The sequence below is a fragment of the Arachis stenosperma genome, chromosome 5, assembly GCF_014773155.1.
Source record: "Arachis stenosperma cultivar V10309 chromosome 5, arast.V10309.gnm1.PFL2, whole genome shotgun sequence".
In the NCBI taxonomy this organism is placed as follows: Eukaryota; Viridiplantae; Streptophyta; class Magnoliopsida; order Fabales; family Fabaceae; genus Arachis; species Arachis stenosperma.
The window spans coordinates 44917595-44942240 of NC_080381.1; the positions used below are offsets into that span (position 1 = coordinate 44917595).

The window sequence follows — 24646 nt, forward strand, 5'->3', positions numbered from 1 at the left end:
GTACTTTTAGAACTGAAATATCAAACACAAAATAACTTATTTATAAGTTATTTTTAATATAAGCATTTATTGTTTAAGCTATTTATTCAAAAGTAACTTAATTAAGTTGTTTACCCAAACTAAGCCTTAGTCTGTAAAATTTATTATCATAATTCTTATAAAATTAAGTATTAAAAAATTTATTTCATTGATCTTTATTTAAATAGTTACAATGAATAATTATTTAACCGTTAACCGATTATCATTAACCTTTAATTAAACAAAAAATACAACCAGTTAATATAATTAAATATTTCCTAGTATAGGGCTGCTTTGTAATTGGCAACAAATTATGAGGTGAGACTGAACCCATTTTTTTAAAATCCAAACTCTGCCTTAACAATACGACAAAAAAATACATTTGAATCTGACCCTTTGGGCACGAAACCTTTTGGCTTCTTGAAGATGACTTCATCGAAGGGCGACAGCACATATTCCTAAGGAATGGAACTCTGACTACCTTAGTTAATTAATTAGATACTAATTAGATTGGATTCACCCTTCATATCTGCTGCATTCACACGCTATCTTGTGCGTTGGTGTTCTTGTAGGTTGTGCTTCTCAAAATATCCCCTTCTTCTCCGTTTGTTCCTGGACGAAAAAAATGGCAGAAGAAACCGCGAAAGCTGACGTCGTTAGGGTTATCAAAGCGGCAGGAGAGCCCTCACGCCCGATGGTAGGTTAAAGCTTCCTCTACTATTCTATGCAATATTTCGGACTCTACTATCTGCATTTAGTTCTGTCTCTTATGCTCTGTCTTTATATACCCATATTTGCAGCGTTTACCATTATCAAATGGTCTCCTTCCCAATGCTAGTAACCATATTTACATAACAGTCGCCGACGGGTCAGACCGTACTTACAAGATTGCATGCAGCCCCAAGGGGCCGAGAGAGATCACTCTCGGGAGGGGATGGCAAAGGTTTTATCATGAATACAAGCTACAACCTTCTAACATTCTGTTGTTCAAGCACAAGGGCAGGGATGACTTCAGCGTTCGCATCTTTCAGTCGTCGGGTGTGGAGAGGACGTATGTTACATCCGGTGGTGACTCCGGCGACGTGACAACCCCCAGGTGCCAAGGAACCGTCCAGGCACTCCTCCAACTCCCCGGCATCAAATGGGGTGCATCAATGTCCCCAGGAGCGCGGCTGCAGCTGAGGTGGAGCAGACATTTCGTTCCGAGCACCCCTTCTTCATCATGCATATCACAAAAAGGCTGTTGGGCATCCACTTCCTAGTAATGGCTTTTTCTCTCCACTATATATACACCTATTTTGTTGGCAGTATTTGTGGTCCATGATGAGCGGATAATTTGTACGCTTTTTGGCATTGTTTTTAGTAGATTTTTAGTATCTTTTAGTTAGTTTTTAGTATATTTTTATTAGTTTTTAATTAAAATTCACTTTTCTGGACTTTACTATGAGTTTGTGTGTTTTTCTGTGATTTCAGGTATTTTCTGACTGAAATTGAGGGTCCTGAGCAAAAATCTGATCCAGAGACTGAAAAGGACTGTAGATGCTGTTGGATTCTGACCTCCCTGCACTCGAAGTGGATTTTCTGGAGCTACAGAAGCCCAATTGGCGCGCTCTCAACGGCATTGGAAAGTAGACATCCTGTGCTTTCCAGCAATATATAATAGTCCATACTTTGCCCAAGATTTGATGGCCCAAACCGGCGCTCAAAGTCACCTACAGAAATTCCAGCGTTAAACGCCGGAACTGGCATAAAATTTGGAGTTAAACGCCCAAACTGGCATGAAAGCTGGCGTTTAACTCCAGAAAAGGTCTCTACACGAAATTCCTTCATTGCTCAGCCCAAGCACACACCAAGTGGGCCCGGAAGTGGATTTTTCTGTCATTTACTCATTTCTGTAAACCTTAGGACACTAGTTTTACTATTTATAGGATCTTTTGACATTGTATCCGTACCTTATGACCTCATGACATTTTTTACACGTTTCTTGTGTACCTTCCACAGCATGAGTCTCTAAACCCCATGGTTGGGGGTGAGGAGCTCTGCTGTGTCTTGATGGATTAATGCAATTACTACTGTTTCTTATTCAATCATGCTTGCTTCCATTCTAAGATATCACTTGCTCTTAACCCGGATGAATGTGATGATCTGTGACACTCATCATCATTCTCAACTATGAACATGTGCCTGACAACCACCTCTGTTCTATCTTAGATTGAGTAGTTATCTCTTGGATTCTTTAATCGGAATCTTCGTGGTATAAGCTAGAACTGATGGCGGCATTCAAGAGAAACCGGAAGGTCTAAACCTTGTCTGTGGTATTCTGAGTAGGATTCAATGACTGAATGACTGTGACGTGCTTCAAACTCCTGAGGGCGGGGCGTTATTGACAGACGCAAAAGAATCACTGGATTCTATTCCGGCCTGATTGAGAACCGACAGATGATTAGCCTATGCTGTGACAGAGCATCAGGGACGTATTTTCACTGAGAGGATGGGAGGTAGCCACTGACAATGGTGAAACCCTACATACAGCTTGCCATGGAAGGAGCCTTGCGTGTTTGATGAAGAAGACAGTAGGAAAGCAGAGATTCGGAAGATGGAGCATCTCCAAAGCCTCAGCCTATTCTCCATTACTGCAAAACAAGTACCTTTTTCATGCTCTTTTGCTTTTTACAATCAATCCTGATAATTTCTGATATCCTAACTAAGATTTACAAGATAACCATAGCTTGCTTCAAGCCGACAATCTCCGTGGGATCGACCCTTGCTCACGCAAGGTATTACTTGGACGACCCAGTGCACTTGCTGGTTAGTTGTGCGGGATTGCAAAAGTGTTATTGCAATTTCGTGCACCAAGTTTTTGGCGCCGTTGCCGGGGATTGTTCGAGTTTGGACAACTGACGGCTTATCTTGTTGCTTAGATTAGGATTATTTTGTTTTTGTTGGTTTAGAGTCTTTTAGTTGAGTCTAGTTTCATATTTTAAGTTTGGTGTCAATTGCATGCTTTTATTTTTCTTTTAAAATTTTCGTTTTTGCATAGTCTTAGTCTCTTTTCGATTCATAAAAATTCTAAGTTTGGTGTCCTCTTTGTGTTTTTCTCTTAAAATTTTCGAAAAATTAGTGTTTGATTTCTAAAAATTTTAAGTTTGGTGTCTTTTTGTGTTTTTCGCTTTCCTCTTTTTAAAAATCAAATCTTTTTCATAAAAATTTTTCAATCATATCTTTTTAATTGCTCTTTTCAAAATCTTTTTTTTACTAATTGATTCAGTTCTCAATTTTCTTTGATTTCATTTTCCTTTTGATTTTCGAATTTTTTATTTTTATTTTATTTCATTTTAATTTTTTTTCGGTTATTCAAAAAAAAAAATAAAAATAAGCAAAATTTATCTCTTTGCAATCATTCTCATTTCCCTTTTGTCCATTATGGACTTAAGTGGAATTAATCAGTCCAAGAGGACTCTGGGGTCATATGCTAACCCCATTACAGCTGCATATGGGAGTAGCATCTGCACGCCCCCCATCAAAGCAAGCAGCTTTGAGCTAAATCCTCAACTCATTATCATAGTGCAGCAAAATTGCCAGTATTTCGGTCTTCCACAGGAAGAACCTACTGAGTTTCTGGCACAGTTCTTACAAATTGCTGACACAGTACATGATAAAGAGGTAGATCAGGATGTCTACAGACTATTACTGTTTCCATTTGCTGTAAAAGATCAAGCCAAAAGGTGGTTGAATAACCAACCTACAGCAAGCATAAAGACATGGAAACAGTTGTCAGACAAATTCCTGAATCATTTTTACCCTCCAAAGAGGATGACACAGCTAAGGCTGGACATCCAAGGCTTTAAACAAGAGGATAATGAATCCCTTTATAATGCCTGGGAGAGGTATAGAGGTATGCTAAGGAAATGTCCCTCTGAAATGTTTTCAGAGTGGGTCCAGTTAGACATTTTCTACTATGGGCTTACAGAAAAAGCTCAGATGTCTTTAGACCACTCAGCTGGTGGATCTATACACATGAGGAAGACAATTGAAGAAGCTCAAGAGCTTATAGACACTGTTGCTAGAAACCAATACTTGTATTCTAGCAATGAGTTCGTTCCAAAAGAGGAAGTCATGGCATTAGTCACTGATCCTAATCCTCAAGAACAGATGAATGAGCTTAATCAACAATTGCTCCTGATGACAGAACAGTTAGCAGAATTTAAAGAGATGCTCCATGAAACTAAAGTTGCTAATAAGAGCATAGAACTACAGTTGAATCAAGCAAAACAGCAAATATCTAAACAAATAACAGAGGAGTGTCAAGCAGTTCAATTGAGGAGTGGAAAGACCTTGAATAACACTGTTCAAAAGAGTAAAAAGCCAAACAAGGAACAAGTGACAGAGGACAATCAAACCTCTGTTCAAAATCCCTCTGAGGACAGTAAGAGCCCAGAGAGGAATATTGGCGTTCAAACGCCAGAAAGGGAAGGAAAACTGGCGTTAAACGCCCATTCCTTGCCCAGTTCTGGCGTTCAAACGCCAGAAAAGGGGGAAAAGTTGGCGTTAAACGCCCATTTTCCACCCATTCCTGGCGTCCAAACGCCAAGGGAAAATCAGACACCTGAGAGTGCTGACAGTAATCCCTCTAAAAAGGCTTCTTCAACCACTTCTGTAAGGAATAAACCTGCAGCATCTAAGGTTGAAGAATACCAAGCCAAGATGCCTTATCCCCAGAAACTCCGCAAGGCGGAACAGGATAAGCAATTTGCCCGCTTTGCAGACTATTTAAGGACTCTTGAAATAAAGATTCCATTTGCAGAGGCACTTGAGCAAATACCTTCTTATGCTAAATTCATGAAAGAAATTTTAAGCCATAACAAGGATTGGAGAGAAACTGAAAAAGTGTTTCTCACTGAAGAATGCAGTGCAGTCATTCTAAAAAGCTTACCAGAAAAGCTTCAAGATCCTGGAAGCTTTCTGATACCATGCACATTAGAAGGCACTTGCACCAAGACAGCTTTATGTGATCTTGGAGCAAGCATCAATCTAATACCTGCATCCACTATCAGAAAGCTTGGGTTGATTGGAGAAGTCAAACCAACCAGGATATGCCTCCAACTTGCTGATGGCTCCATTAAACACCCATCAGGCATAATAGAGGACATGATTGTCAAGGTTGGGCCATTTGCCTTTCCAACTGACTTTGTGGTGCTGGAAATGGAGGAGCACAAGAGTGCAACCCTCATTCTAGGAAGACCTTTCCTAGCAACTGGACGAACTCTCATTGATGTACAAAAGGGGGAAGTAACCTTGAGAGTCAATGAGGATGAGTTCAAGTTGAATGCTGTAAAAGCTATGCAGCATCCAGACACACCAGATGACTGCATGGGCGCTGACATTATTGACTCTCTGGTAGAAGAGATCAATATGGCTGAAAGCCTAGAATCAGAGCTTGAGGACATCTTCAAAGATGCTCAACCTGATCAAGAAGAACCAGAGGAGGCAAAGGAATTTTCGAAAATTCCTCAGGAAGAGGATAAGCCTCCTAAGCCTGAACTCAAACCACTACCATCATCCCTGAAATATGCATTTCTGGGAGAGGGTGACACTTTTCCAGTGATTATAAGCTCTACTTTAAATCCACAGGAAGAGGAAGCACTGATTAAAGTGCTAAGGACACACAAGACAGCTCTTGGATGGTCCATAAGTGATCTCAAGGGCATTAGTCCAGCTAGATGCATGCACAAAATCCTGTTGGAGGATAATGCCAAACCAGTGGTTCAACCACAGAGGAGGCTAAATCCTGCCATGAAGGAGGTGGTGCAGAAAGAGGTCACTAAATTACTAGAGGCTGGGATTATTTATCCTATTTCTGATAGCCCCTGGGTGAGCCCTGTCCAAGTTGTTCCCAAAAAGGGAGGCATGACAGTGGTTCATAATGAAAAAAATGAACTGGTTCCTACAAGAACAGTCACAGGGTGGCGCATGTGTATTGACTACAGGAGGCTCAATACAGCCACCAGAAAGGATCATTTTCCTTTACCATTCATAGACCAAATGCTAGAAAGACTAGCTGGTCATGATTACTACTGCTTTTTGGATGGCTATTCAGGCTACAACCAAATTGCAGTAGATCCTCAGGACCAAGAGAAAACAGCATTTACTTGCCCTTCTGGCGTGTTTGCCTACAGAAGGATGCCTTTTGGTCTGTGCAATGCACCTGCAACCTTTCAGAGGTGCATGCTCTCTATCTTCTCAGATATGGTAGAGAAATTTTTGGAAGTCTTCATGGATGACTTTTCAGTATATGGAGACTCATTTAGCTCCTGTCTTAATCACCTAGCACTTGTCTTGAAAATGTGCCAAGAGACTAACCTGGTTTTAAACTGGGAGAAATGTCACTTTATGGTGACTGAAGGAATTGTCCTTGGGCACAAAATTTCAAGCAGGGGAATAGAGGTGGATAAGGCAAAGGTAGAGGTAATTGAGAAATTACCACCACCTGCCAATGTTAAGGCAATCAGAAGCTTTCTGGGGCATGCAGGATTCTATAGAAGGTTTATTAAGGATTTTTTGAAAATTGCAAAACCTTTAAGTAACCTGCTAGCTGCTGACACGCCATTTGTGTTTGACACACAGTGTTTGCAGGCATTTGAGACCCTGAAAGCTAAGCTGGTCACAGCACCAGTCATCTCTGCACCAGATTGGGCATTACCATTTGAATTAATGTGTGATGCCAGTGATCATGCCATTGGTGCAGTGTTGGGACAGAGGCATAACAAACTTTTGCATGTCATTTATTATGCTAGCCGTGTTCTAAATGATGCACAGAAGAATTACACAACCACAGAAAAAGAATTACTTGCAGTGGTCTATGCCATTGACAAGTTTAGATCCTACTTAGTGGGATCAAAGGTGATTGTGTACACTGACCATGCTGCTCTTAAATACTTACTCACAAAGCAGGATTCAAAACCCAGGCTTATAAGATGGGTGTTGCTTCTGCAAGAGTTTGATATAGAAATAAGAGACAGAAAAGGGACAGAGAACCAAGTGGCTGATCATCTGTCCCGGATAGACCCAGTAGCTGGGACGTCCCTCCCTTCTACTGAGATCTCTGAGACTTTCCCAGATGAGCAACTCTTTGCCATCCAGGAAGCTCCATGGTTTGCAGACATTGCAAATTATAAAGCTGTAAGGTTCATACCCAAGGAGTACAGCAGTGTGCAAAGAAAGAAATTAATTTCAGATGCCAAGTACTACCTTTGGGATGAACCATATCTCTTTAAGAGATGTGCTGACGGAGTGATCCGCAGATGTGTACCCAGAGAAGAAGCACAAAGGATCCTATGGCACTGCCATGGATCACAGTATGGGGGACATTTTGGAAGTGAGCGAACAGCCACTAAAGTTCTCCAGTGCGGCTTCTACTGGCCTACTCTCTATAAAGATTCCCGAGAGTTTGTGCGTAACTGTGACAGTTGCCAAAGAGCTGGTAACCTGCCTCACGGATATGCCATGCCTCAACAAGGGATATTAGAGATAGAATTGTTTGATGTATGGGGAATTGATTTCATGGGACCATTCCCACCATCATACTCAAACACTTACATTCTGGTGGCAGTGGACTATGTATCTAAGTGGGTAGAAGCAATTGCTACACCCACTAATGATACCAAGACTGTACTGAAATTCCTCCAGAAAAACATTTTCAGCAGGTTTGGCATCCCCAGAGTGCTAATCAGTGATGGGGGCACTCATTTCTGCAATAAACAGCTATACTCTGCTATGGTTAGATATGGAATCAGCCATAAAGTGGCAACTCCGTATCATCCACAGACAAATGGGCAAGCTGAAGTCTCTAACAGAGAGCTAAAAAGAATCCTAGAACGGACTGTGATAGCCCGGAGAAAGGATTGGGCAAAGAGCTTGGATGATGCTCTGTGGGCATACAGAACAGCATTCAAGACTCCTATAGGAACCTCTCCATACCAACTGGTGTATGGGAAGGCCTGTCATTTGCCTGTGGAACTGGAACATAAAGCCTACTGGGCAACCAGATTCCTAAACATGGATGCACAGTTAGCTGATGAGAAAAGACTGCTCCAGCTAAATGAGCTAGAGGAGTTCAGACTCAATGCCTTTGAAAATGCAAAAATTTATAAGGAAAAGGCAAAGAAGTGGCATGACAAGAGATTGTCAACCAGAGTCTTTGAGCCAGGACAAAAAGTTCTGCTCTTCAACTCCAGGCTCAAATTGTTTCCAGGAAAACTCAAATCCCGGTGGAGGGGTCCGTATGTGATTACAGGAGTCTCACCATATGGATATGTTGAGCTTCAGGATACTGATTCTGACAGAAAGTTCATTGTAAATGGACAGAGAATCAAGCACTATCTTGAAGGAAATTTTGAGCAGGAGTGCTCAAAACTGAGACTTGAATGATTCTCAGTGAAAGTCCAGCTAAAGACAGTAAAGAAGCGCTTGCTGGGAGGCAACCCAGTCATTAGGAAGTTGTATGAATTGTTCTTACAGAGGCAAGTATCAAAAAATGAAGGAATTCACAGAGTTACAGAAGGATTCAGCTCAAAAAGCAGAGAAAATGAGCTTACTGGCGAAAAAACGCCAGTAAGGGGCATTTTGGGCGTTAAACGCCAGAATGGGCACCATTCTGGGCGTTTAACGCCAGTAATGGTACCATTTTGGGCGTTAAACGCCAGAATGGGCACCATTCTGGGCGTTTAACGCCAGGTGTGCAGCATCCTGGGCGTTTTGGAAAAACGCCCAGTGACAAAGGATTTCTGGCGTTTAACGCCAGCCAGGGCACCTGGCTGGGCGTTAAACGCCCAAAAGGGGTAGCAAATGGGCGTTAAACGCCAGAATGGGTGCCATTCTGGGCGTTTAACGCCAGAAAGGTGGGGGGACCACATTTTTGTTTTCAACTCAAATTTTTTCAAACTTTCCTCTTTTTAACCATACTCTTCTACATAAATGCACTTCAACCTTTCATCATTCACTTTCAAATCTTCACAAATCAAAACCATTCTTCAAATCTATTTCAAATTAATCACAAATCTTCTTCAAAAACTCACCCTTTTCTCAATTTCTTTTCATATCTTCTCAAATCTCCTTTCAAATTTTTGTTTTTTTTTTCGAAATCTCTTCTCCCCTCCCTTATAAATTCACGTTTGGAACCCCCTTTACCCACACCATTCGAATTTCCTCTTTCTTTCTCTCTCTTCTTTCTTTTCTTTTGCTTGAGGACAAGCAAACCTCTAAGTTTGGTGTGCTTTTCCGTGATCACTAAGCCAAGATTCATCAATATCATGGCTCCTAAGGGAAAACAAACCAATTTAAGAGGCAAGAAAGAGAATAATCCAAAGAATCTTTGGAATCAAGAGAAGTTCTTAACTAAAGAACATGAAGACCATTATCACAAAATAATGGGTCTGAGGTCAGTGATCCCGGAAGTGAAATTTGATCTGAAAGAAGATGAATATCCGGGGATCCAAGAGCAAATTCGAAACAGAGGATGGGAAGTTCTAACCAATCCTGAGACAAAGGTTGGAAGGAACATGGTTCAGGAATTCTACTCAAATCTGTGGCTAACAGATAAGCAGAGAATGACTGGAACTGCTTACCATACCTATAGAACTATGGTCAGAGGGAAAGTTATATACTTCCATCTGGACAAAATAAGAGAAATCTTCAAGTTGCCTCAACTGCAAGATGATCCTGATTCCTTTAATAGGAGGATGGTGAGAGTAGATAAAGGGTTGGATCAAGTTCTAGAGGACATATGCCTCCCTGGGACTAAGTGGATAACCAATTCAAAGGGTGTCCCAAACCAACTCAAGAGGGGAGACCTCAAGCCAATTGCAAGAGGTTGGCTAGACTTCATTGGGCGCTCCATATTGCCCACTAGCAACCGTTCTGAGGTCACCATCAAGAGAGCAATGATGATTCATTGCATTATGCTTGGAAAAGAAGTGGAGGTTCATCATATGATTGCCTGTGAGATCTACACAATTGCAAATAGGAATTCCACTGTAACCAAATTGGCTTACCCAAGCTTGATCTCCTTGCTTTGTAAAGAGGCTGGGGTGAAGATAGAAGAAGATGAATTCATACCCATTGAACATTCAATCACCAAGAAGACAATGGAAGGAGCAAGAGAAGCAGGGGCGTGAAATTCAAGAGATGAAACGCCAAAAGCTCTCCTCTCAAGCTGAGGGAGCATCCACTTCTCAAAATCAAGGTTGTTGAGTCCTAACTCTGTGAAAACCTCTATCATTAGGAGCCTATTCTTTTTCGTTTTTTTTATATTATTTCGTTTTTTTTTCTATTTTTAGTTTCATCTTATATTTAATTTCTGAGTCTTGTTCTTAGTTCATAATTAATAAAATTTATGCCTTAAAGTTATGAATGTCCTATGAATCTATCACCTCTCTTAAAAGAAAAATGCTTTAATCACAAAAAAACAAGAAGTACAGGATTTCGAAATTTATCTCTGAAACTAGTTGAATTAGTTTGATGTGGTGACAATACTTTTTGTTTTCTGAATGAATGCTTGAACAGTGCATATGTCTCTTGAATTTGTTGTTTTAAGAATGTTAAATTTGTTGGCTCTTGAAAGAATGAGGAGAAAGAGAACTGTTATTGAGGATCTGAAAAAATCATCAATTTGATTCTTGAAGCAAGAAAAAGCAAAAAAAAAAAAATTCGAAAAAAAAAGAAAAAGAAAAAGAAAAAGAAAGAAATAAAGTGGTGATCCAAAGCAATAAGAGTGTGCTTAAGAACCCTGGACACCTCTAATTGGGGACTTTAGCAAAGCTGAGTCACAATCTAAAAAGGTTCACCCAATTATGTGTCTGTGGCATGTATGTATCCGGTGGTAATACTGGAAGACAGAGTGCTTTGGGCCACAGCCAAGACTCATACACTGGCTATGTTCAAGAATCAATATACTTAACTAGGATAATCAATAACACTATCTGAGTTCTGAGTTCTTATAGATGCCAATCATTCTGAGCTTCAAAGGATAGAGTGAGATGCCAAAACTGTTCGGAGGCAAAAAGCTACTAGTCCCGCTCATCTAATTGGAGCTATGTTTCTTTGATATTTTGGAGTCTATAGTATATTCTCTTCTTTTTATCCTATTTTGATTTTCAGTTGCTTGGGGACAAGCAACAATTTAAGTTTGGTGTTGTGATGAGCGGATAATTTGTACGCTTTTTGGCATTGTTTTTAGTAGGTTTTTAGTATCTTTTAGTTAGTTTTTAGTATATTTTTATTAGTTTTTAATTAAAATTCACTTTTCTGGACTTTACTATGAGTTTGTGTGTTTTTCTGTGATTTCAGGTATTTTCTGACTGAAATTGAGGGTCCTGAGCAAAAATCTGATCCAGAGACTGAAAAGGACTGCAGATGCTGTTGGATTCTGACCTCCCTGCACTCGAAGTGGATTTTCTGGAGTTACAGAAGCCCAATTGGCGCGCTCTCAACGGCATTGGAAAGTAGACATCCTGGGCTTTCCAGCAATATATAATAGTTCATACTTTGCCCAAGATTTGATGGCCCAAACCGGCGCTCAAAGTCACCTACAGAAATTCCAGCGTTAAACGCCGGAACTGGCATAAAATTTGGAGTTAAACGCCCAAACTGGCATGAAAGCTGGCGTTTAACTCCAGAAAAGGTCTCTACACGAAATTCCTTCATTGCTCAGCCCAAGCACACACCAAGTGGGCCCGGAAGTGGATTTTTCTGTCATTTACTCATTTCTGTAAACCTTAGGACACTAGTTTTACTATTTATAGGATCTTTTGACATTGTATCCGTACCTTATGACCTCATGACATTTTTTACACGTTTCTTGTGTACCTTCCACAGCATGAGTCTCTAAACCCCATGGTTGGGGGTGAGGAGCTCTGCTGTGTCTTGATGGATTAATGCAATTACTACTGTTTCTTATTCAATCATGCTTGCTTCCATTCTAAGATATCACTTGCTCTTAACCCGGATGAATGTGATGATCTGTGACACTCATCATCATTCTCAACTATGAACATGTGCCTGACAACCACCTCTGTTCTATCTTAGATTGAGTAGTTATCTCTTGGATTCTTTAATCGGAATCTTCGTGGTATAAGCTAGAACTGATGGCGGCATTCAAGAGAATCCGGAAGGTCTAAACCTTGTCTGTGGTATTCTGAGTAGGATTCAATGACTGAATGACTGTGACGTGCTTCAAACTCCTGAGGGCGGGGCGTTAGTGACAGACGCAAAAGAATCACTGGATTCTATTCCGGCCTGATTGAGAACCGACAGATGATTAGCCTATGCTGTGACAGTGCATCAGGGACGTATTTTCACTGAGAGGATGGGAGGTAGCCACTGACAATGGTGAAACCCTACATACAGCTTGCCATGGAAGGAGCCTTGCGTGTTTGATGAAGAAGACAGTAGGAAAGCAGAGATTCGGAAGATGGAGCATCTCCAAAGCCTCAGCCTATTCTCCATTACTGCAAAACAAGTACCTTTTTCATGCTCTTTTGCTTTTTACAATCAATCCTGATAATTTCTGATATCCTGACTAAGATTTACAAGATAACCATAGCTTGCTTCAAGCCGACAATCTCCATGGGATCGACCCTTGCTCACGCAAGGTATTACTTGGACGACCCAGTGCACTTGCTGGTTAGTTGTGCGGGATTGCAAAAGTGTTATTGCAATTTCGTGCACCAGTCCACATTATCTATTTTGTTCCCCTGTTGTTCCCTCTATTGAAGGTAATGTGGCGGCCTAGGTGGTCGACATTAAGTGTTGTTCTTCAGTTGCTCCTTATTTTTGTTGCCCTATGTGCCATTGTACGTGGTCCACATCTTCTGTGTCCTGCTGTTGCTTAGTTGTTAATGGTTAGCTATGTGGTGGAGCAGTTGTTGAGTTAAAATTCATTAGACAAATATGTTGGTAATGTCTTTTTTGTTTTTCTTAAATTCCAATTTATTAGGAAAGAAGCACCCAATTGCATGCTAACTGTTCATACTGCCATCATCAGTGGTGGCTGTTTCATTTTGGTTGACTTCATGCACATTGCATTCATGTTAAACATGCCTTTGAGTATATCTCATTCTCGTTTTTGGTTTGTCCAGCCAAATGTGCCTCACTTTGGAAAGGCCTTCAGCGATTATGTTATTGTCACCCTGCGTGCAGGGGACATTTCCGTCCGGGCGGTCTACGGCAGATACGGGGGCAATAGAAGGCGCAATTGTGGCGCCATCAGTGGAGGGTGGGTGGATTTCTTGCGCAAGTACAACATAACTGAGGAGAAGCTGGCCGTGTTTGAGATCTCCAGCACCAACCCAGACGTGGAGCTGTTGGTCCAATTTGTTGACTTTGAGTGAATCAAACTGGGTTGATTACCAAGCTGACCATGTTATTTTGGATTGCCTTTCCTGATTTGCCAAAAACTTTATCTGTTGACATGTTAGAACTCCTAGACTTAATTTTTTGTACATGACATAGTTGTATGACGTGTAAGTAAGTACTTTTATAAATATCAGTGTTCTTTATCTTTAATTAGTACAGTTAATCTTGCCTCGTACAGTCTCATACAGTACCATCGATGCTTTAGATTAATTTACAATTTCAATTCATACAGCACCATGGATGCTCTAGAATAATTTCTAATTTAAATATAGCTCGAACTTCTCCTCTGCATCCGACTCCGATTCGGTAGTGTAAAGTTTTGAAGTTTTGATTTTCATTAAATAGAAGTTTAATTATTTAATCTAAATAATTGTTATAATTATTCCTAAATTAATTACGACTTAATTATTATTAGGATACTTAGTAGAAATCAGTAATATCATAAAAATATGATTAATTAATTTAATTAGTTATTATAATTATGACAAAAATAAATATTATTTAATTATTTAATATAATTATTTAATATACTATTTATTTAATTATAATTTAATATAATTATTTATTTTAAAGGCAACTTGTCGTATGGCAAGATATCATTGGCTGCCAAGAGTCTCTCGAAAGAAGAACTCTTCTCCCTTGAATTATGTGAATGGGCCCACTTTGTTGACTCACCCATTGGAGTTGCTCTAAGAGCATCTCCAACGGCAAGGGAATGAAGGACCCGTTCTGACAAAAGCTGAAGGACAACCATTGGAGCAATATAAATTTGAGTTTCAGCACATGTTTTAAAGCAAGCAAGTCCGTCTGAACAAGGCCTTGCTTTGTTTTCATTATAATCAATAAAATGTTAACATGTGGCACTTAATTTAAAAAAAAAAATTAAATAACATGAAAATAATAAAATAACTAACAATGTTATAGAATATGTTATGAATAAAATTATTAATAATATTTAATTTATATTTAATTTATTTAATAATAAAATTATATTTAATTTATTAATAATTATAATAATTAACTATAACTCTATTTAATAATTATATTAATTATTTAAATCATAATTAATATAAGTAATTAAATTAATAGTGTATATTAATTATATTATTATATTTAATTAATAATTTCGAATTATATATTGTGTGTTATTGTTATATATGAATTTTATTTAATATTAATATCTTTTAATAGTAAATTATTTTAAATTTATAAATTTAAATTATATTATTCAAAAAAAATTAATTACATTAATTTTAAGTATTTTAATTAATTAATTAAGTGGGACCACAACAGGGACTAAAATTAGTTCCTCCAAATGGAAAAGAGAGAGATGCTTTGAGTTTCTATTTACTGTTTATGACGCAAAAACTGATGTGGAGTTACTTTTTATGATAGGTGGGCCATAAACAAGAACTGGGATGAGTTCCCTACTGGAGATGGTCTAACTCTTCGACATCTTCTTGGTCCAGGTGAAGAAGCACATCTAGTAACTTGAGTTAGAGCTCGATAACCGATGGAGATAAATTACTACATTTACTCCAACCGCTTCCTCGTTCAGCCGAACGCCGTGTGGCCCACTACTACGGGTGTGACGTTTCACTTGGCGAGCTGGATGTGCAACTTTTATTAAAGCCCCCTGCGCGTGACACCAAATCATCCCCCCATACGGAACGTTTCAGCAAACAATATTCACACGGTTGAAGTATAGCAACCCCCTTGCAGAACGTTTCGGCAAACAATAGTCACACGGTTGAAGTATAGTAACGGCCGCTGGATCCCTAACGGCCTTCATCATTTCACAAGATAGAACCTTTCTCCGGATTCTGCAAAGGTGAGCCCTTGGAGGCATCAGTGCCCGGAAAAGATGCTGTGGCAGGCGAATGGAGCGTCGGTGATGGAGCGGACGATGATGACCTCGAAGAGGTTGACATAGGTACGCTCTCTGCCTTTCTACCATGGTTTTCGACCAACGGTCTCCTTAAACGGTCTTCCCCGTCCTTGATTTTCTGCTTTCTGACATGATCTTTTTCTGTCGTCGTAGATTTTGCCCCCGCTTGGGACCCCAACGAGTTCGTTATTGTGGATGATCTGGAGGAAAAACTGAATGTAGTATGCGCCAAAATCAGCGTGGGACCGCCTGATTTTTTCCCCTGTTCTCGGCTCGTGTGGGGGATAAGGTGCACCACGGCTACGGAGTCCACGTGTTTAACACCCCGAGCGGTGTAAACTTCGCCGCATCCGGGGGGGTATTCGACCGACGACTATGTCGCAAGGCAAGACGCGACATTCGTCGCCCTGGAGGTACTGCTGATTGAGACGGGAACCAAGGTTTGGGACTTTAATTTTCAGGTTGCCCAGCGGTACAAGGAACGCGTGGTTGAGCTGCAGCAGGAGGCAAGGTTGTGCCTTCCGGAACGTCTGTTCCAGATGGAAGAGGAGATTGCATTCATGAAAGACCAGTTGCGCGGTCAGAAAGCCTGGTACAAATCGGCCAAGAAGGCCTAATCGGCGGCATCCACCGGAGTTTAGTTCTGCACAGAAAATGTGTTGTGATGCCTCATATTTGTCCGCACCATATGAATCATTGGCTGTCTTCGTACTTTTGATGGCATTTGTTTTTATTTTTTTTTGGGTTTATTCTCCTTGTTAATAGACAAACTGGCAGTAAATTTGTCAGATTTTTTTCATATTGCCATTCTTCTGCGGTTTTATGTGCAACCGACCACATCTGGATTGACAAATAATTTTTTTAGGTGATCGTAGACTGTGTACATAAATGATTATGAGAATGTTACTTTTATTTGCAGGTAGCTAGTTAGAATATATATAAACTGACGTCACTATTTGCTGTGATTTCACTTTGATATATATATATGTGACGTCTCTAGTGTATGCAGAGAATTCATGGCTAAGGTGGCTAAAGTGAAACATTCAATCTGTGGATGACACATGATTTAAATGGGTAGAAGACTAAATTTGTTGGCTCCATCACAATAAATTTGCCAAGTCTTCCGCAACCAACTGTGTATTTTGCTGTATCTATTGTCATAATACTTTTTGAAACAATAGATTTCAGCTAAAATAAATTTAGAAAGAAAAAACAAAGATCAATACTCCGACTCGTGAATTGTTTATTTGGCTACGAAAAAAAAAACGTTTTGACAAAGGTTGATCGCTAATAAAAATTTTAGTTATGAACAAAACCGACTCAATAAGTAAATTATCCAACTTAATAAATTATAAATAAATGCTTTTAACTAACATTAATTTAAATAACATTAAATTTCTTAACTCGATACAGAATGATTTTTTTCAGAATCTTCTTTTTATGGTTGGTTTTGTTCAAAAAAATCATGAGTATATAAATTTATTTGGACTACAAACAAATTAGTTAAGAATAAAAAGTAATAAATTAAAAAATAAATCTTTAAAAAAATAATTAAAACAATTATTACACTTATAACAAAAAATTCTAATTCGTAAAATTTTTATGATACCATACAAGTGTTACTAATAACACACGTTTTCACATTTTTTTGTAAAATTATCAAGTATCTTAAGAAAAACTTATTTTTGATATGTGCTATAGGTGTCAAGCAATTTCACACATATATCTAATTACGTAACGCTACATTACTAAAGATGATTATTGTTTTCGTTGATGTCGATCCCTTGTGAATGACCATTCAAAGGATAGATCTAATTGGGCGAGAACGTAAACTTTTGTTTACTATCAATGTGAAACTGTTTTACATATGCGTCTAACCATATAATATCACATTAGCAAAAATTACTATCAAATTGACTGCACGAATATTCATCCAAAAAAATGAATGTGATAGTAAAATTGTATAAAACACTTTACACCATGAGAGAGAGAGAGAGAGATAGAGAGAGAGAGAGAGGGGGAGATAGAGAGCAATAGAGAGAGAGAGAGCGAGAGAGAGAGATAGATAGAGAGAGGGAGAGAGAGAGAGGGAGATAGATAGCGGGACGGAGGGAGAGAGATAGAGGGAGAGAGAGCGAGAGAGATAGAGAGCGAGAGAGATAGAAAACGAGAGAGGGAGAGATGGGTGAGGGTGAAGGAGAGTGATGAGCGGATAATTTGTACGCTTTTTGGCATTGTTTTTAGTATGTTTTTAGTATGATCTAGTTAGTTTTTAGTATATTTTTATTAGTTTTTAGTTAAAATTCACTTTTCTGGACTTTACTATGAGTTTGTGTGTTTTTCTGTGATTTCAGGTATTTTCTGGCTGAAATTGAGGGACCTGAGCAAAAATCTGATCCAGAGACTGAAAAGGACTGCAGATGCTGTTGGATTCTGACCTCCCTGCACTCGAAGTGGATTTTCTGGAGCTACAGAATCCCAATTGGCGCGCTCTCAACGGCGTTGGAAAGTAGACATCCTGGGCTTTCCAGCAATATATGATAGTCTATACTTTGCCCAAGATTTGATGGCCCAAACCGGCGTTCAAAGTCACCCTCAGAAATCCCAGCGTTAAACGCCGGAACTGGCACCAAAATGGGAGTTAAACGCCCAAACTGGCATAAAAGCTGGCGTTTAACTCCAAGAAGAGTCTCTACACGAAAATGCTTCATTGCTCAGCCCAAGCACACACCAAGTGGGCCCGGAAGTGGATTTTTATGTCATTTACTCATCTCTGTACACCCTAGGCTACTAGTTTTCTATAAGTAGGACCTTTTACTATTGTATTTGGAAATCTTGGTATCAATCTATCTTTGGACATCTAGTTCTTAGATCATTGGGAGGCTGGCCTCACGGCCATGCCTAGACCTTGTTCTTATGTATTTTCAACGGTGGAGTTTCTACACACCATAGATTAAGGTGTGGAGCTCTGCTGTACCTCGAGTATTAATGCAATTACTATTGTTCTTCTATTCAATTCCGCTTGTTCTTTGTCCAAGATATCACTTGTTCTTCAACTTGATGAATGTGATGATCCATGACACTCATCATCATTCTCACCTATGAACGTGTGACTGACAACCACCTCCGTTCTACCTTAGATTGGGTGAATATCTCTTGGATTCCTGATACACGATGCATGGTTGATCGCCTGACAACCGAGTGCTCGCCTGACAAACGAGCCAGCCATTCCGTGAGATCAGAGTCTTCGTGGTATAGACTAGAACTGATGGCGGCATTCAAGAGAATCCGGAAGGTCTAACCTTGTCTGTGGTATTCTGAGTAGGATTCAATGATTGAATGACTGTGACGTGCTTCAAACTCCTAGCAGGCGGGGCGTTAGTGACAGACGCAAAAGAATCACTGGATTTTATTCCGGCCTGACCGAGAACCGACAGATGATTAGCCTATGCTGTGACAGAGCATAGGAACGTTTTCACTGAGAGGATGGGAGGTAGCCACTGACAACGGTGAAACCCTTGCATAAGCTTGCCATGGAAAGGAGTAAGAAGGATTGGATGAAGACAGTAGGAAAGCAGAGAGACGGAAGGGAAGGCATCTTCATACGCTTATCTGAAGTTCCTACCAATGAATTACATAAGTACCTCTATCTTTATCTTTATGCTTTATTCGTATATCACTATACCCATTTGAGTCTGCCTGACTAAGATTTACAAGGTGACCATAGCTTGCTTCATACCAACAATCTCCGTGGGATCGACCCTTACTCGCGTAAGGTTTATTACTTGGACGACCCAGTGCACTTGCTGGTTAGTTATGCAAAGTTGTGTTTATGCCATGGTATTGAGCACCAGGTTCTTGGGGCCATTACTAGGGATTATTTGAGTTGTGAAAAGTAGTGATCACAATTTCGCACACCAAGTTTTTGGCGCCGTTGCCGGGGATTGTTTTGTGTATGGACAACTGACGGTTCATCTTGTTGCTTAGATTAGGTATTTTTTTTTCAGATTTCTTAAGAATGAATTCTAGTGTTTCATGATAATCTGTTGAAATCTGGCTGGCTGAGAAGCCATGTCTAATCTTATTGGACCGAGGTTTCAACTGATCATCACAAGAGCTTGTTGATCTCTATCAATCTTGCTATTGGAGCAATGATCTGCTAAGGCTTGGCTGGCCATTGGCCATGTCTAGTGTTTTGGACCGAAGCTTTCTTTGAAAGCTTGGCTGGCTGTGAAGCCATGTCTAATTCCTGGACCGGAATCTTAGACTAGCATTGCAATGATTCCTGGAATCCGAATTAAGAATTCTGAAACTTTTATTTTCTATTTCCATACAATTTTTGAAAAAGCACAAAAAAATTTCAAAATCATAAAAAACCAAAAATATTTTATGTTTCTTGTTTGAGTCTAGTGTCTAATTTTAAGTTTGGTGTCTTGCAATGCATTGTTTATTTGATCTTGGTTCTATTTTCAAGTCAATAGTACAGGGAACTGAAGATTCAGAACATGCAGCAGAGGAATTACACAGAAAAAGCTGGGCGTTCAAAACGCCCAGTGAAGAAGGACAGACTGGCGTTTAAACGCCAGCCAGGGTGCCTGGTTGGGCGTTTAACGCCCAAAAAGGTAGTGCATTGGGCGTTAAACGCCAGAATGTGCACCATTCTGAGCGTTTAACGCCAGGATGGCACAAGGGGGAGGATTTTGTTTTCAAATCAATTTTTTTTTTCAAGTTTTCAAAGTTTTTCGAAATCAAATCTTTTTTCAAATCATATCTTTTCAATCAAATGTTTTCAAAATCAATTTCTTTCCTTTTTTTAAAGATACTTGCTAACAATTAATGATTTGATTGAACATTTCAAGTATGTTACCTTTTCTGTTGAGAAAGGTTTAATGTTTGAATCATATCTTTTCTTGATAGCCAAGTTATTAATTTTTAAAATCAAATCTTTTTAAAATTGTTTTCAAATCATATTTTCTCAATCACATTTTTTTTAAAAAAAAAAAAAACCAATCATATCTTCTTAACCACATCTTTTTCAAAATAGTTTTCAATCAAATCTTTTTTATTTCTAATTTCAAAATCTTTTTCAAAAATCACTTGATTTCTTTCCTACTCTTATTTTCGAAAATTAATTAGTGTTTTTCAAAATGATTTTAAAAACTTTTTAATTAATTTTCGAAAATTCTCTTCCCCTCTTCCCACATCCTTTTATTTATGGAGTACTACTCCTTCTCAATGCACAATTCGAACTCTCTCTGATTTAGTTCGAATTCTTCTACCTCTTTCTTCTATTTTTCTGTTCTTCTGACACCTCAAGAAATCTCTATACTGTGACATAGAGGACTCCACATTTTCTTGTTCTCTTCTCTTTCATATGAGCAGGAGCAGAGACAAAGGCATTCTTGTTGAAGCTGACCCTGAACCTGAAAGGACCTTGAAGCGAAAGCTAAGAGAAGCTAAGGCACAATTCTCTATAGAGAACCTAACAGAAATCTTCAAAGAAGAAGAAGACATGGCAGCCGAAAACAACAACAATGCAAACAATGCAAGGAAGGTGCTGGGTGACTTTACTGCACCTACTCCCGACTTCTATGGGAGAAGCATCTCTATCCCTGCCATTGGAGCAAACAACTTTGAGCTTAAGCCTCAATTAGTTTCTCTAATGCAACAGAATTGCAAGTTTCATGGACTTCCATTGGAAGATCCTCATCAGTTTTTAGCTGAATTCTTGCAAATCTGTGACACTGTCAAGACTAATGGGGTAGACCCTGAGGTCTACAGACTTATGCTATTCGCTTTTGCTGTAAGAGACAGAGCTAGGACATGGTTGGACTCACAACCTAAAGAAAGCCTGGACTCATGGGAAAAGCTAGTCAATGCCTTCTTGGCAAAGTTCTTTCCACCTCAAAAATTGAGTAAGCTTAGAGTGGAAGTCCAAACCTTCAGACAGAAGGATGGAGAATCCCTCTATGAAGCTTGGGAAAGATACAAACAATTGATCAGAAAATGTCCTTCTGACATGCTTTCTGAATGGAGCATCATAGGTATTTTCTATGATGGTCTCTCTGAACTATCCAAGATGTCTTTGGATAGTTCTGCTGGAGGATCTCTTCATCTGAAGAAGACGCCTACAGAAGCTCAAGAGTTGATTGAAATGGTTGCAAATAAATTCATGTACACTTCTGAAAGGAATCCTGTGAACAATGGGACTAATCAGAAGAAAGGAGTTCTTGAGATTGATACTCTGAATGCCATATTGGCTCAGAACAAGATATTGACTCAACAAGTCAATTTGATTTCTCAAAGTCTGTCTGGAATGCAAAATGCACCAAGCAGTACTAAGGATGCTTCATTTGAAGAAGAAGCATATGATCCTGAGAACCCTTCAATGGAATAGGTGAATTACCTAGGAGAACCCTATGGAAACACCTATAATTCTTCATGGAGAAATCACCCAAATTTCTCATGGAAGAATCAAGAGAAACCTCAACAAGGTTTCAACAACAATAATGGTGGAAGAAACAGGTTTAGCAATGGCAAGCCTTTTCCATCATCTTCTCAGCAACAGACAGAGAACTCTAAGCAGAGCCCCTCTGACTTAGCAACTATGGTCTCTGATCTAATCAAAACCACTCAAAGTTTCATGACTGAAACAAGGTCCTCCATTAGGAATTTGGAGGCACAAGTGGGACAGCTGAGCAAGAAAGTTACTAAACTCCCTCCTAGTACTCTCCCAAGCAACACAGAAGAAAATCCAAAAGGAGAGTGCAAGGCCATCAACATGGCCGAATTTGGAGAGGAAGGAGAGGCAGTGAACGCCACTGAGGAAGACCTCAATGGGCGTGCACTGACCTCCACTGAGTTCCCCAATGAGGAACCATGGGAATCTGAGGCTCAAAATGAGACCATAGAGATTCCACTGGACTTACTTCTGCCATTCATGAGCTCTGATGAGTATTCTTCCTCTGAAGAGGATGAGTATGTCACTGAAGAGCAAGTTGCTTAATACCTTGGAGCAATCATGAAGCTAAATGACAAGTTATTTGGAAATGAGACTTGGGAGAATGAACCTCCTTTGCTCACCAAAGAACTGGATGACTTGTCTAGGCAGAAATTACCTCAAAAGAGACAAGATCCTGGGAAGTTTTCAATACCTTGTACCATAGGCACCATGACCTTCAAGAAGGCTCTGTGTGACTTAGGGTCAAGTGTAAATCTCATGCCTCTCTCTGTAATGGAGAAGCTAGGGATCTTTGAGGTGCAGGCTGCAAGAATCTCATTAGAGATGGCAGACAACTCGAGAAAACAAGCTCATGGACTTGTAGAGGATGTTTTGGTGAAGATTGAAAACCATTACATCCCTGCTGATTTCATAGTCCTAGAGATTGGGAAGTGCATGGATGAAACCATCATCCTTGGCAGACCCTTCCTAGCCACAGCAAAGGCTGTGATTGATGTTGATAGAGGCGAACTGATCATTCAAGTGAATGAAGAATCCTTTGTGTTTAAGGCTCAAGGATATCCCTCTGTCACCATGGAGAGGAAGCATGAAGAGCTTCTCTCAAATCAGAGTCAAACAGAGCCCCCACAGTCAAACTTTAAGTTTGGTGTTGAGAGGCCACAACCAAACTCTAAGTTTGGTGTTGAACCCCCACATTCAAACTCTAAGTTTGGTGTTGGGAGGTTCCAACATTGCTCTGAGAAAATGTGAGGCTCTATGAGAGCCATCTGTCAAGCTACTGACATTAAAGAAGCGCTTGTTGGGAGGCAACCCAATGTTATATGTTATCTATTTTCCTTTGTTATTCTATTTTATTTTGTAGGTTGATGATCATGAGAAGTCACAAAATCAATTGAAAAAGCAAAAACAGAATGAAAAACAGGAAGAAAAATAGCACACCCTGGAGAAAGAACTTACTGGCGTTTAAACGCCAGTAAGAGTAGTAGTTGGGCGTTTAACGCCCAGTCTGGCACCATTCTGGGCGTTTAACGCCAGAAAGGGGCACCAGACTGGCGTTAAACGCCAGAAAAGGGCAAGAACCTGGCGTTAAACGCCAGAAATGGGCACCAGCCCGGCGTTTAACGCCAGAATTGGCTCAAAACGTGATTTTGCTTGCCATTTGGTGCAGGGATGACTTTTCCTTGACACCACAGGATCTGTGGACCCCATAGGATCCCCACCAACCCCACCACTCTCTCTCTTCTTCACTCATTCACCAATCACCTCAATACCTCTTCCCCAAAAACCCTTCACCTATCAAATCCCTTCTTTCTCTTCACCACTCACATCCATCCTTCATAAAACCCCACCTACCTCACCATTCAAATTCAAACCACTTCCCCACCCAAACCCACCCTCACTTGACCGAACCTTACCCTCCCCCCTCCCCTATATAAACCTTTCTTCACCCCTTCATTTTCACACAACCTAAACACCACTTCTCCCCCTCTTTGGCCGAACACAAAAGCCATTGCCTTCTTCCTCATTTCTTCTTCTTCTACTCTCTTTTTTCTTCTTTTGCTCGAGGACGAGCAAACCTTTTAAGTTTGGTGTGGTAAAAGCGTTGCTTTTTCGTTTTTCCATAACCATTTATGGCATCCAAGGCCGGAGAAACCTCTAGAAAGAGGAAAGGGAAGGCAAAAGCTTCCACCTCCGAGTCATGGGAGATGGAAAGATTCATCTCAAGGGTGCATCAAGACCACTTCTATGAAGTTGTGGCCTTGAAGAAGGTGATCCCCGAGGTCCCTTTTTCACTCAAAAAGGGTGAATATCCGGAGATCCGACATGAGATCCGAAGAAGAGGTTGGGAAGTTCTTACCAACCCCATTCAACAAGTCAGAATCTTAATGGTTCAAGAGTTCTATGCCAATGCATGGATCACCAAGAACCATGATCAAAGTGTGAACCCGGATCCAAAGAATTATCTTACTATGGTTCGGGGGAAATACTTGGATTTTAGTCCGGAAAATGTAAGGTTGGCATTCAATTTGCCCATGATGCAAGGAGATGAACATCCTTACACTAGAAGGGTCAACTTTGATCAAAGGTTGGACCAAGTCCTCACATTCATATGTGAAGAGGGCGCCCAATGGAAGAGAGATTCAAGAGGGAAGCCGGTTCAATTGAGAAGGCATGACCTCAAACCCGTGGCTAGGGGATGGTTGGAGTTTATCCAACGCTCAGTCATTCCCACTAGTAACCGGTCTGAAGTTACTCTAGACCGGGCCATCATGATTCATAGCATCATGATTGGAGAAGAAGTGGAAGTTCATGAGGTTATAGCCCAAGAACTCTATAAGGTGGTGGACAAGTCCTCTACCTTAGCAAGG

At 40.0% G+C, this 24646-nt stretch overlaps 1 non-coding gene across 1 annotated transcript; it reads right to left on the reverse strand.

Annotated features, from left to right (window-relative positions):
• Positions 1–21233: 21233 nt before the first annotated feature.
• Positions 21234–21341, reverse strand: LOC130984826 (small nucleolar RNA R71). The gene has a single exon (XR_009088733.1). It is a non-coding gene; the product is annotated as a small nucleolar RNA R71 (small nucleolar RNA).
• Between the last annotated feature and the right edge of the window lie 3305 nt (positions 21342–24646).